Raw genomic sequence first — 15,431 nt, 5'->3', positions numbered from 1 at the left:
TAACTGTGGCTGAATGAATATAGCATAGTATGATAGTATTGACTGTACGAGGCAGGCTTCAGAACATAAAGTGAGGTTGCATAGCTTCTCTAAAAGCAAATTACATTACATGCTGCTACTCCTGCTTTTCTGACATATTGGTGACATGATATCACTCTGAATATTTAACAGTCTCAGAAGGGAACAGCAGTTTACAATAGGTAGTGAGGCACTGGAAGTGGTAAGGGAATACATCTACTTAGGACAGGTAGTGACTGCGGATCCAGATCATGAGACTGAAATAATCAGAAGAATAACAATGGGCTGGGGTGCGTTTGGCAGGCATTCTCAGATCATGAACAGCAGGTTGCCATTATCCCTCAAGAGAAAAGTTTATAACAGCTGTGTCTTACCAGTACTCACGTGCGGGGCAGAAACCTGGAGGCTTACGAAAAGGGTTCTACTTAAATTGAGGACGACGCAACGAGCTATGGAAAGAATAATGATTGGTATAACGTTAAGGGATAAGAAAAGAGCAGATTGGGTGAGGGAACAAACACGAGTTAATGATATCTTAGTTGAAATCAAAAGAAATGGGCATGGGCAGGGCACGTAATGAGGAGGGAAGATAACCGATGGTCATTAAGAGTTACGGAATGGATTCCAAGGGAAGGAAAGCGTAGCAGAGGGCGGCAGAAAGTTAGGTGGGCGGATGAGATTAAGAAGTTTGCAGGGACAACATGGCCACAATTAGTACATGACTGGGGTAGTAGGAGAAGTATGGGAGAGGCCTTTGCCCTGCAGTGGGCATAACCAGGCTGATGATGATGATGATGATGATGATGATGATGATGATATCACTCACTGACAATACTGCCGGTAGTTACTGGAATTTCTTCCTCAAACGGAGAGGAATCCCTACACCGCAATTGCGAAGATAGTTCCATGAAATGTAGTAAACGTCAGATTTACTAATACTAACCTTCGAACACGATTTTGAGTCATCAGTGTAACACTTCCGGTTCCAGGTACGAGAAAGCAAAAAGGTGCATACCACAATGTACATGGTTATTGTTACCGCTGGAATGGCGTTCGGCTTGGTGGTTCACACTATCGGTAAGACAAGATTTCAATTCTTTGAAACAGAAATTAGTTGAAGCATATGCATGTGGATTTCTTCTATTCATACACGAAAATAGTACTGCTTCTGCGGTTGGCCTTTCGGATATACTAGGGCCTGACCCCTCGGACGGAAAGCCTCACTGGTCTGACATACCTTCTAGAATATTTATCATGTTTGGGCAGCAAAACCAAATTTAACAGCTGCTGGACAAGGTTTCTTCACTAGTGCAGGCATAACCTCTGACATGAAGCACTAAATATTTTGATATCAACCTCATTATTATACTAGATTAGCTCCAGTAAAAGCGCGGTCCAAAGCTGTATGAAGCCCGAAATCGCCTGGGAACTCTCAAGGTCGTCTGTTGTACGGGGGGGCGGGGGGGGGGGGGGGCTCATAGCCGTATTGTTCTGCGTGGCTCGTCTAGCCACTCTTAATTTTTGCCCGGGAACGCAAGTTTCGGACGGCAGGAGACAGACCGACAAGACAATGAATGGGCGATACACGGCTCGGGTCTTCTTGGTAAGCGCAGAAAACTTTTTCATTTATTTAATTTTACACACAAGTTTTAAGCGTTGTTCAACTTCACTGAACATATATCGTGTACCGAGGCGCATTCAAGGCCGCGTACTTGCGTGAGATACGAGAAAACGATGTTGGGACCACTGGGAATTTACACTATATCGTGCAACCTATGACGATCGGAAAAACCCGCAGAGGGCGGATAAATCAACGGATCTCTTAGGCATGAAAGCTTAACGAAAAGGGCTTTGCAATACGCTACAGACATACCTTGCACATACTTTCGATTGACAACACTAGAAAATATAACGCGGACAAATTCCTGACAACTGCACGTACCGTGATTCTCTCTTTATAAGCTTATATAGATAGAAGCTAGCTTATAGAGATCTTGTAAACGTATTCGGGGAACCTAATACGTGAATAGGTATTAGCACCGCACACTCCATACCACTGCAATGTTCAAGAATTTATCCGCAGCAACTTACGAGGCGCGCCGCCAAAACGGACTTGCTTTGATGATGCACAATATCCGCACAAAAGGAACAGGGAAATGTGTCGAGAAGGTATTTACAGTATTCACGCAAAGAACAAGGAAAAAGACAAGTAGCGACACCACAACTTTTAACATTACCATACAGATTTTCATCTAGTCAGAACGATCGTATCTGCGCGCAGAGGGCGGATACCCGCAGAGGGCGGATAAATCGATCGACTTCTTAGGCATGTTGGGTCATCTGGGCTGTACTTATCGTCTGTAAGGTAGCCTCGCCACCTGCGAGATTATCTGACTGAGCTATGTCGAATACTCAGTTGCGATAGTCGAAAGTTCGAATCCTCTTCCTTTTTTTAAAACCATCTAACGATGGTTTGCTTGACTTCAACCTCCGCGAGTGCACTACATCTGCAGGCTTAGAGTTACGCCTGACAACGGCAAAAGATGCCGAGAGCGAGTGTGGCTATACTAATCTAGGTACAACCAAATTAGGAAGGCCTACTAAGCTTGTACGAAGACACTCCCTCACCAGAACAGGAATTGGCCTCCCTGGTGCAGTATTCGACCACTACCTCCATGATTATTCCCACAATTAACCCAGGGCCCTCAGTCCCCAGCAGCTGCGGAACACCTGACCAAGGGGGTGGTCAGACCTGTAACGCAGCAGAGGGTGCTAAGAATCTCTGGGTCCGGACAGGCCGCCAATGGAAACTGACCCTGTCAACCTTTAACAGCCGAACTCTGTCGAGTGAGCTGAGCTCTTTGAGGAACTATTAGACATTGTTTGGGATATCATCTGCCTTAGTGAGATCAGAAAATCTGGTGAGGCTTTTACATTGCTGAACAACAGCCATGTTCGCTGTTATAGAGGTCTCCCAAATAAGACGCAATGGGGGTGGGATTCCTGATCCATAGGGATATAGCAGGCAACATTGACGAGTTCTATAGCATTAATGAGAGGGTAGCAACAGTCGTAAACAACCTAATAAGAGGTATAGATTAAAGGTAGTACAAGCCTACGCTCCTACATCCAGTCACGATGAGGAGGAAGTACATCAGTTTTATGAAGATGTTGAATTAGCGATGAGAAAAGTGCAAACTCAGTATGCTGTAGTAATGGGCGACTTGAATGCAAAAGTGGGCAAAAAGCAGGCTGGTGAACAAGCAATTAGAAACTACGGCGTCGATCCTAGGAATGCTAGAGCAGATATGCTGGTAGGATTCTCAGAAAGGAATAAGTTAAGAATAATGAACACCTTTTTCAAGAAGTGTAGCAACAGAAAGTGGACCTGGAAACGTCCTAATGGTGAAACAAGAAATGAAATTGATTTCATACTTTCTACCGATCTCAGCATAGTGTAGGATGTAGAAGTGATAGGTTGGGGATAAGTGCAGTGATCATAGGTTAGTGAGAGCTAGGATTCACTTCAATTTGAAGAGAGAAAGAGTAAAATTGTTCAAGAAAGAACAGGTCAACCTAGAGGCAGTAAGGGTAAAAGCATACAAGTTCAGGCTGGTGCTTGCAAAAAGATATGCAGCCTTAGAACAGAGAGATGAAGATGACATAGAAGTAATGAATGAAATTATAACTAGACTGGCTTCAGGGGCAGCAATTGAAGTGGGAGGCAAGACACCAAGGCAACCAGTAGGCAAGCTCTCCCAAATAACAATGGACCTAATAAAGAAATGACAAAGGATGAAAGTGTCCTACTCAAGAGATAAGATAGAATTCGGAGAGCTGTCAAAACTAATGAACAAGGCGAAAATAAGTGATATTCGAAATTATAACGTGAGAAAGACTGAAGAAGCTGTAAGAAATGGAGGCAGTCTGAGATCAGTGAGAAGGAAACTTGGCATAGGACAAACCAAGATGTATGCACTGAAAGATAAGCAGGGTAATGTCATCAGCAATCTCGAAGGTATAGTAAAAGCAGCGCAAGAATTCTATAGTGACCTGTAGAGCACCCAGAGGACTCAGGATAGCTTGATTCGAAACAGTAATGAACAGGATACAGAAGCTGTTACTATAACTAGTGATGAGCTCAGAAGGGCTTTGCAAGACATGAAGCGTGGAAGAGCGGCATGGTAAAAAGGAGTAACAGAAATGGAGGAAATCAAAGATGGAGGAAACATACTGCTTAGAAAACTGGCGACTCTTTATACGAAGTGCCTATCGACTGCAAGGGTCCCGGAAAACTGCAAAAATTCAAAGATTATAGTAATCCACAATAAGGTAGACGTTAAAGAAATGAAAAATTGTAGGCGCATTAGCTTACTCCCACTATTATATAATATATTCACCAAGATAATATCCAATATAATAAGGGCAACACTGGGCTTTAGGCAACCAAGGGCACAGACTTGCCTCAGGAAGAGATACTCTACAATAGATCACATCCTTGTCATTAATCAGGTTATCGAGAAATCTGCAGGGTAGAATAAGCCTCTCTATGTGGCTTTCATAGATTACGAAAAGGCATTTGATTCAGTAGAGATACCAGCAGTCACAGAGGCATTACCTAATCATGGCGTACAGACCGCTTGTGTAAATATCCTGGAAAATATCTACAGAGATTCCACACCCACCTTAATTCTCCTCAAGAAAAGTAGGAAGACACCTATAAAGAAAGGGGCCAGACAAGGAGACAAAATCTCTCCAATGCAATTCACTGTATGCCTGGAAGAAATATTCAAGCTATTAAACTGGGATGGCTTAGGAGGAAGGATCGACGGCGAATGCCTCAGCAACCTTCGGTTTGCCGTTGACATTGTTCTATTCAGCAGCACTGCAGACGAGTTACAGCAAATGACTGAGGACCTTAACAGAGAGAGTGTAAGAGTGGGGTTGAAGATTAATATACAGAATACAAAGATAATGATGAATCACCATCCAAGGCAACAAGAGTTCAGGATCCCCAGTCAGCCTCTAGAGTCTGTGAAGGAGTACGTTTACCTAGGTTAATTAATCACAGGGAAACCTGGACGTATGAAGAACGTTCATAGAAGAATGAAAATGTGTTGGATCGCATACGGCAGACATTGTCAGCACCTGACTTGAAGCTTACCATTATCATTGAAAAGGAAGGTGTATTAGTGCATTTTACCGGTACTGACATATGGGGCAGGGACTTGGAGACTGACATAGAAGCTTGAGAACAAGCTAAGGAGCGTACAAAGAGCGATGGAATGAAGAATGCTAGACATAACCATGAGAGACAGCAAGAGAGTGGTTTGGATGAGAGAGCAAACGAGTATAGCCGATATTCTAATTGACATTAGGAGAAAAAAATGGCGTTGGGCAGGTAATGTAATGCGCAGGTTAAATAACCATTGGGCCATTAGGGTTACAGAACGGGTACCAAGAGAAGGGAAGCGCAGTAGAAGAAGGCAGAATACTAGGTGGTGCGATGAAATTAGTAAATTGGCGGGTGTTAGTTGGAATCAGTTGGCGCAGGACAGGGGTAATTGGAGATCGCAGGGAGAGGCCTTCGTCCTGAAGTGGACATAAAGTAGACCTATGATGATGATGAACCTTTGAAAAATGTGCAGTCATATTAAAATACGTGTTAATGTATTTTTCAGCCAGTGGCAGTATGCATAGGCCCAAGCGCTCGGGTAAGTGTTTATTCATCGCTACTTCTGCTTGTTTACATCAAGAAATAACTGACTGCTTCAGAAAAATTGTGTACCATATTTGGCACTCATTACCCGAATTTAAAATTTTGAACGTGGAATGCCGAGCGCGCCTTAAAGGGGCCCTGAAACACTTTTTGAGCATAGTAAGAAAGCGTTGCCGGTCTGTCATAGACGCTGCTGTGAACATATGGCCAAAATGTTGTTGCACCGCTTGCAGCATCGAATATATAATTTACTGTCAAACACAGCGAAAAATCTCTTGCTTCCGCTTCCACAATATCGTGATGCAGCATCATCGAATGCATTTGGACCCACCAGCGCTGTTGGATGGTTTCGTGATCTAGAGAGTGTTCTCAGCAATACACAACAGTACATTTTGGGTTAACTAAGTGAAAAATGTATATTGAGGCTATCTCAAAAAGAGGGAAAAATAATTTCACCTTTGCGCGCAGCTGCGTCTACTGCCCGTGGCCTCAGAGATGGCAGCGGCGTGATGCGTAGCGTAGTCTACCGCGACCACCACGGTGTGCCGTGACCACGCGTCACGGCGCCGCGACACACAACTTTTGGCTGGGCTTTGTCCCACTTGGCTTCTCCGCTGTGTTACAGCGTCCAGTGCGCTAGCGGAGACGAAAACAGAGAAATAAAGCCGGGTGTCGGTGGGATAACTCCACTTATAGTTAAAGGATTGGAAACAAATTTACGGCATGGCGATCAAGAGACGAGTTTTTCTATTACAATAAAAGAATGGATGTCAAGAGGGAGAGAGAGAGAGAGTGAGAGAGAGAGAAAATGTAAGGAAAGGTAGGAAGGTCAACCAGAAGCAAGCCCGGTTTCCTACCCTACGCACCGGGAAGGTAATTAACAGATGAAAATAAAAAATACATAACAGAGGTGTCTCCTCGTCTGGAGGTGCAGTTCAAAACTACACCTGTTTAGTGAGGTCTGTCCACTTCGGCAACGGCAGCAGTGTACGCATCACTTTTTGGGCTAGCGATCATGAGAAAAACACTGTCATAAGGGTGGGAAATTAGGGATGAAAAAATATGCGCATCCTACGCACTGTGGGAATCGGTGTAAGTGAAGCTTTCTATGCTGTTTGATTTGATTGACGAGAATTACCGGTGATGTTGAACTGAATCGAATTGTGGGGTTTTACGTGGCAAAATCGCAGTTTGATTATGAAGCTTACCATAGTGGGGGACTCTGGATTAATTCTGACCACCAGGAGATCGTTAACGTGCCCCCACTGCACAGGAAACGGCTGTTTTTGCATTTCGCCCCTATCGAAATGCGGCCGCCGCAGCCGGGATATATCCAACGACCTCTTGCTTAGCAGCGCAACAACATAGCCACTAATCAACAGCGCTGGGTGGTGATGTTGACCGCGAAAGTGTAATTTCTTCAGTGTTTAGTCCAACACGAGAGTGATGAGTTCGTGTTAAACGTTACCTTGTGTCCACCACTGCACTTTCTCTGTGTAGTATAAGTCAGTGTTGGGGCTTGCGAGGCATGTGACCAAGAGAAGAACACTGTCACTGACTCTGTCAGTGCGAAAGTGTCAAACACTGTGACACTGTCAGAACACCGAGAATATATGTAACCGAAGCTTCCTGGCTGTTTTCTTTGATTGATAATAATTCACGGTGATGTTGACCGCAAATATCTAAGTTCTTCAGCGTTTAGTCCAATACGAGAGTCGTGAGTCGATGTTAAACTTTACCTTGCGTTCACCACTGCTCTTTGCCTGCGTAGTACACAGAACACACAGGGGGACATGTTTCCCTGAGGCGTTGTTGTGCACCATTGTCGATAATCTGTGGTAGGGTTGACCATTATCATATCCTCACATAACACTACGCATCGTGGCAGAAGTGTTAAAAATTTAATTGAATGATCGGACTGCAAGTGCCAAAACCACGATCGGATTATGAGCCACGCCACAGTGGTGGATTCCGGATTAATTTTGACACCTTGGTGTTCTTTAACGTGCACCTATATGTACGTGCACTGGCGTTCTTTTATTTCACTACCGTTGAAATGCGGCTGCCACGATGGGGATTGAACCCGCGATCTCGAGCAATTTCATAGTGGTCAAGCTACCGTGGCGGGCGCAGAAGTGGTTATTTAACGTGCGACCGCTTCTGTAGTTTCGCCTAGACCATATGACGGTGTTCTAATGTGGCTTGCGCCTGCACGCCCTGCGTGTGTTGTCCACTTGACAAATTTAAATGGTATTTATTTTTCAGGAGTAGCAGGAGCGTATCAAACTATGCCTTCAGATTTCGCGCAACCGCTGTTTCCTTGCCTGCCACGCCATCTTTCCCTCTCCCACCCTCTCCGCCTGTACGGTAACTGGGAGAGCGGCAAGGCTGTTATTTTCGCGACTGCGTCCGCTCTGCCCATTCTTTGCCTTCCCTCCTCCCTCCCCTCTATAGTTCTATGTAGGTCGCCACGGGACTTGCACGTTAGTAGGAAGGTAAGCGCTGCAGTTTCTGCAGTGATCTTGAGAGGGGTCACGGATAATTACAGCTGTCAAGAGGCTAACGTGCCTACATCCAGGGAGCTCCAAAGGGTATTGTGCACAAACGCAGCGCGGTGGGAGTGCCATCAGTGAGCGGAAGAGCGTCCACCTTTCCCCACCGTTTTCGACAGCGCCATAGGCGTATCGCTCTAAGTCGGTTTCGAGGCTATTTTCCACGCGTTCGCGCGTTCCTGTTCATATTGCTCACGATAGTACCTGAGCTTCGACTCGGCGCACCCAATTGGGCAAGAACGATCCGTCGCATCAGCACTGTTTTCCTGGGCATTCCGCGGCTGCTCCAGCCCCACGAAACGTAAGCAAGAGCTGCAGGTTGTTAAAAGGGACCTGTTAAACAATGGTTACCCTCTACAACGGCTCAGAACGCCAAAGCGCAAATTAGTGAAAACTCGCGTGCAACGGCGAAAAGAACAGCGAAGCGCGCAGCCAAGCCAAGCCCTTGCAACAAGCCAAGCCCTTTCGTGAAGCTTTAAGGCTACGGTGTACAAATTGCCCACGTGCCTTCCCGAAAACTTGGTCAACAGCTGGTTCACGCAAAAGACCCTTTGAAACACACGGACTACACGGGAGTGATCTACAAGATACCATGCAAGGAGTGTGACACGCCGTACATTGGCGAGAGCGGAAATATCAAACCGTGCGTGAAACAACACATGAAGGACGTCGCCAAGGGCCACACAGCCGCCAACGCCCTGGTGCAACATCGCGAACTAACCGGATATATCATTGACTGTGATTCGGCAGCCATAATCGCAAAAGAGAAACACTTATCTCTGCCTGTTTGCTTTTAGAATCATTTTACATTCAATCAACTAGACGCACGATAAACAGGAGGCGGGGTAATCTTCCCGAGATAGACACACGCACGCTGCTCCACTTCACCCATTAATAGCCGCGCGCCCATGCTTATATCTTCATTGTGATCAAGGGAGCTGCACGGGGCGCGAAACGTCTCTTCTTTATTTTTCTTCTATTCTTGGCGAGTGCACGTTTTCTTGGCGCCAATATGTTTCCTCGCCAGACGAGTTTTCGCCGAACACTTGACTATATTTCTTAGCACACTAAATGATACCGGATATTTCGAATGTCATGCTACTCTTACGATTTCACTGATGTAAACGTTACTTCACTGCTTTTCAGATTTGATTTCCAAATTACATGTGACGCAATATGATATTTAAAAAGCTAATTTGTAAATTCTTTCAGTTTGACACCTGGACATTCCGACTTTTCATGCAGGTAGTTTTCGCCTCAGTGCACCGGAAAATTGGAAAACAACACTGTCAGAAGCTGTTCGAATAAATGAGAAGCATGTTGTATAAGTTTACTCCATGCGCTCGATGTGGATCAACGTCATTCGTAACGATATCAAGCAACATGCTCTTTGAACAGAGTTTAATCCCGAAGCCCTCTTGTACGTTCTATGTACCCTGATAAAAAAATTCATCTAATCGAATTTTACTTGTAACTTTAAACTTAACTAAGCGTGTCCACCTTGTATATATATACGATCTAGGCTCTGTTTGTTTTGTATTGCAATAATGTACTGAAAGATGAAGAGTGACTAGAACTGCTGCCAACGAATGAGTAGAATTTGCGACTTCAAAATTGTAAGCCCTCTATTCAGCATGAAGTTGCAGTTACTGAACTTGAAGCTTTCACAATAGTTTAGTGAACATGGAAGCCTACGAGAAGGAAGACAGAAAAAACGACAGTGTTCTTATGGCAGGAGTGCATTAGAACTGAAGGGACCGTGCAAACATCACAAATCATTTCAACATCCGGTTGCCTGCCTAGGTAGAACGCTGGAGTGGTAATATTTTATTGCATGTTTATGGAGCGAATAAGAATTTGCTCGCCAAATAAATTGATTCTTTCAGCAAGCTGCGGCATTATGTAGAAGAAATAAGGTATTTCGCAAACGGGCGTTTAGCCATAGCAATGCTCATAGCTGTATCTCATGCCTCTTATTGCGTCGTATCCTAAAACAAATTGTGCGCTAATGAGCATGCAGAAAAAGTGATGAGTCATTCCACTCTGTGAAGGAGGCTGACCAGTGAAGCTGTTTAGCACAAGACACGGGGCGATAGATAATTTTGAACAAAGGTACGAACTCATTTATTGACATGATAGGTGGCCATTGTGAGGAAACGTACGAACACTCATTTATTGTCTCTATCGGGGGTCATTATTTCACTCGCAACGGCAATCACATTCTTCGACAATGTCAAATCGATGTACGTACGCCGCTGGGTGGTCGGTTGGGCCGGATCGGTGTGGCATCGCAAGGGATATGTCTGCAACACGGAACATGTAAATCGCTCCCTTTTCGCTAGTGACACATCAACGTTGAAATCACCGACAACGACAACACGGGTAGTGTCATCGCAAGCAATTCACGGAAAGTGAGCAGCCGTCAACCTTAGGGGACTATGAGTCATTGCATTTCTTGCTTGCTTACGGGGGCATGCGCCATTGACCATGACAGTTTGCGACATGTTGTTCTGTATGCTGTATGCGTGATTAGAAGGAATTTAAGCACTGTTCGCTTCACTTTGCTGAGTGCTCGTAGCCTATGCCTTATGGGGCTGTGAGCCATTGCATTTTTTGCTTGCTTATGGGAGCATGAATGCTTACGGGGTATAAGCCATTGATGATGACAGTCTTTGTTCACAGAGAACAAAAATGCACGGAACCCTAGCCCCATATACAACTTGGCTGTAAAATCCTGGCTGGGCGCAGGTATGCACAATAGTACTACGTTAACGAGTCCTTTTTCTGTTCAGATTTAGGTGCGACAAGTAACTGTACACCACCGGACTGTTCCAAAAACCCACACAATACGAGTTGTACGGAGCCATGCGTTGGATACTCTTGCAATGGCACACAGCTCTTAAAAGAACAGTAAGTGCAGCACAAATTGCTCGAAGTGGCATGTTACTGGTACAAGTAATTTGCTCTCCAAAGAGTGAGTGGCACTATTTAGAAATGTTTCATCTGAAGTAAAATAATAAAAACACAAACAAATTCTATATGCGTATAAACAGCACAAAAACTAAAGCACACAGGTAAACTAAAGTTATGCTTGAATGCTCTGTTGCAGACTTTTGTGAAGCGCTAGCTAATTCAGTGTTTTTCCAGGTTTCATAGTGTACTTATTAGCCGTCGTCCACTCTTACTTTTCTTTTGTCTGAATATGACATCATAATTTCTGTTTGGCAGAAATAATAGGACGGAAAGAGCACACATGAGTGATTACAACAGTTCAGAAGTAATTTACTGCGAGAGCCATTACAAGCCCGACACCTTCAGACACGTCCGTGTTTTGCGGAGAGCCCGTGCACGTGTACTTTTTAATCCTGTGTATACTAACTCAATTAGTGAAAGCATCTAATGTTCTCGCAGTGAAGCTGACGCCACATAACAAATTCCACACCGATTGCAAAAACTACAAATGAATTCAGCTTCCGGCAGGCGTGGTGCAAAATTTTTCTGGAAGGTGTACACCTGTAATGACCTTATCCTGGGCACATGCCTGATATTTCAAAAGCCGAGGTTGGCCTTCTCCTTCCTGTGATCCTGTGAATGCACTTGGGAAAGGGCAAAGGAGAGAAAGATAATATGAAAACAAGAAAGTCGCAGCTTCACCCAAGAGGCGAATCATCGATTGCTATAGCAAATTATTGGACAGCTTTACGAAGTAAGGATAATAATTTTATCTGCCATATAAACTAAATTAACAAGCATGATGTCACGCGCGCATAGGCAAACGCGCACACCTTACTCGATGAACGCGCACACTCGTTGTCAAAACGCTGTAGAGTGTGAGAAAGCATGTCTGAAGCAGCGAGCGAATTGACCTTCGTGCTGCCTCTCGCTTCAATGCGAACTAAGCGGCGAGAACCTAGCGCACACGAAGCTATCAGCAGTCGGCGCACTCTGTCCTCATCGCACATTGCTTTCAAGATAGGGCCAGGCCGCGCGGCTGCCGGCGGAGTGGAATAGTAGGCGGAGTAGTCTAACACGGTGCCCCAAAGCGTGAAGCGTTACAAGGAAAGAATTCGAGATAGTTGCAGCAGCATTCCCAGATGGCGGTCCCCTACACATATCCTCGGCAGCGCGGCGCTGGCTGTGCGGGGGATAGTAAAATAAATAAGATTCAGAAAGCTCGCCTTCATGCTTAGCCGCAAGCGTTTCCCGGTAAAGATTACGGCTGCATAAGCTGCATTTGCGGGGAAGTGGCAACTGTAGCATACGAAGCAGGGACTGACATAACTACACTTTCGTATGCACAAGAAGAACCCGCCTACGAATTGATTCATGTTGTCACAGTACTATGAGAAGACCATGTATAGTGAGGACTTCTGATAGGGCAGCGTGTTAACAAGGCGCGGCGAAAGTGTGGTCCCCTCTTTGTAGGTACACAAAAGAGGGGCACAAGCGAACTCGCAGGCCGTGGAGACGTCTTAAGCTAATAATTGGATAAAGTGCGCATGAATGTCGCCATGTGAATAATTTAAAGCTAACTCGCAACAAGTCATCGTTGTAGGTGTCGTTCTCAGCTTCGTTAACCAACGAACTCCACAGCGTGGATTGGAGACCAAATTTTTTTTATTGCGACAGCAATTGTATGAACATCCCAGGCGCATTGCTGCCGTCGCCGTCACCGTGAGATTCCGTATAAAGTCCCAGGGCAATAAAACCGTCGCCGCGTGTCGTATGCTGTATGTGCGTGTGAAATGGTGCGAGGCTGAGCCGGCGATCGCGGCTCATTCTCACTAGAGAGAGAGAGAGAAGTGGTTCTTGTAGGGAAAGGAGGAAAGGCTGGCACTATCTTCTGCAACCCTTTCGGGAGCATGGCTCAGCGATTATCACGCAGGTAAGAGAAGAAAGCGGGGGACGAAGCGCGCCATCTTCAGTTGCGCGGTAAATTCCGGGGAGAGGGAATGAAGATGGTCTGGTTCTATTCCGGGTAGCCAGGGCAGGTGGGCGTGGGCCCCCGGACCGCTGTAACTTGGAAGCCATCTGCGACATGAACTGAGGCCACTGCGCGCAGTGTTTTAGTGGCTTACTTATTGGTGATGCGATACGCAACACGAAGGTCGATTCGCTCGCTTCTGCTGCCGCGCTTTCTCCCTCCAGCGTTTTGACAGCGAACTGCCGCGGTCATCGAGCTATATGTGTTCACGTTTGCTTGTGCGCTCATGACACAGCGCTTGTCAATTTCGTTAGTATGCCTATGTTTGCAAGTGTTTATGGCCAATAATAGTACTATCCTTACTTATATCTCACCACTAGTTTGCTAGCTCAACCGATGCTTCTTCTTTCGGAAAAACAACTTTTTTTTTTTTAACGCGGGTAATGACAGTGTTCTGAATAATGTTTGATCTTGTGTTTGTGGCACATCAGAAACAGGCACTAAATAAAGAAAAAAGAACCTAGAGAACACCATCGGTCCCACATTATTTTCTTTATTTAAAGCGAGGCGAGCGAGACAGGAATCCATCTACCGACCATATCGTGCCAATAATGAAGCAAACAGTAGTTCACATTAAGAGTAGAATTTTTTCAATTTAAGGGAGACTAGTGTGCACTTGTGCACACTGATCTCCTACCTGTTCGCAATCTGGCAGAATTGTGGCCAGATGAAACCAGATTGTGGCCTTACAGCCACTATTTGGTTGTGCGGGATGTGGAGGTGACTGAGTCTCAATTAATTTGCATCAAATTGGCTTCTTTAACGAACACTCTAAGGGTGGTACACGAGTGTTTTCGCAAGCTTGTTTCATCGGAAAGGGGCTGTGGTTAATCGAACCTGTGAACTTTTGTTACAAATTGAAAGTCACGTAAAGGAACGACAACAGGCGCATGTTTGTATTGCTGTCCAGGCAGGGGTATGGGGGTGAATGACTGAAAAAGAAGGATAAACAGTGTCTTACCGCTGAGACATTGCGGTTGCTAGACAATTGTTTCGTTTGTACGTGGGCACCAATGCACAGAATTAACGTATAAATTTGTTGCGGCAGTAGGAAAAAGTTCTTGTGCGTTAATATAACTCCTCCTTAAAAATGCCACCGTAGGTCGCTTATTTATATATAGTGACTAGGAGTTAGCTATTCCTGGCAGCCACTGTGGGCGTGCCGTCTGCTCCACTGTGCTCCTTTATTGTAACCTGAGAAGATCTTTTGCTCCATTGTCGAGGTTCCCCAGGCTGAAGATTTCTCGAGCTGTAAAAGCCTGTCGTTAAGACCACAGATAATATGAGTTACTGTAGTTGCCGCCTTGAGTACGCGCGAGAAAAACCGCGAGCCTTCAAGTTCAAGGCGTGTTAAAAATGCAATACAACTTGTGTGCCGAAGCATAAGAAAGATCTCAATTGCATCTTGGGCTGGTAGAAGAATAAAGCAGTACTAAACCTCTGAATTTTGCCGGAATTAGGTGTAGGAATTTATAAAGTGCTAGAAATTATAAATGAAATCTCACTGTATCATTTAGTTCAACATTTTCTAGAATGTTTAAATACTGCGGATGTATCTTTACTTGTAATCTTTAAAAGCATGTGGTATTGAAAGCTAACGGTTGCCCTCTAAGAACAGCTTCATGTCGGTGAGTTTGCGACTATACAGGCGAACAACAAGCTCATACGAACCGTAGAAGCAGTTGCATGTGTCGTTGTTCTTCTTGCTTGTACACGTTTGGCCTCTTCGATTATCCGGCCCTGACAGACCTGGACTGTCCGAGACACTGCATACGCAACACTCATTGGCTGAAAGTGGCGGCTCGGGTAGTCCAGCACCACCAGGAACGGATAGTCGAAGAGGCCCATTGTCGCAGGTGTGATACTTAGTTGTCGCACTTTATTTTCTATTTCAAATCTCTTCAGCTGTCAAGGTCACAATGACTCAAGATGCATGGCGTCTTTTGCTAACTACTCAGCTCCTTATCCCGACTGCTGCGGCGTGGTTATGTGCACTTAAGGATAACGGCAATGGAAGCACGTCGAAGGTGAAAATATGACCAATCACTGAATAATGCCTACCACTCTAATATTAACAAATACATCCGGATGTTGCTCCAGAGCGCTGTGCGCAAGAGGTGTGCTCGAGTGAACATATTAATAAAATGTCATATTTTTA

General features: G+C 45.1%; 1 long non-coding RNA gene across 1 annotated transcript; it reads left to right on the top strand.

Moving 5' to 3' along the window:
- The first annotated feature begins 983 nt into the window (after positions 1-983).
- Positions 984-15,431, top strand: LOC126539193 (uncharacterized). The gene is made up of 4 exons (XR_011891022.1): positions 984-1,095; positions 5,700-5,732; positions 11,082-11,199; positions 15,179-15,431. It is a non-coding gene; the product is annotated as an uncharacterized lncRNA (long non-coding RNA).

The sequence above is a fragment of the Dermacentor andersoni genome, chromosome 11 (genome assembly GCF_023375885.2).
Source record: "Dermacentor andersoni chromosome 11, qqDerAnde1_hic_scaffold, whole genome shotgun sequence".
In the NCBI taxonomy this organism is placed as follows: Eukaryota; Metazoa; Arthropoda; class Arachnida; order Ixodida; family Ixodidae; genus Dermacentor; species Dermacentor andersoni.
The sequence above is the reverse complement of the archived record's forward strand: the minus strand, read 5'-3'. Positions and strand labels throughout refer to the sequence as shown.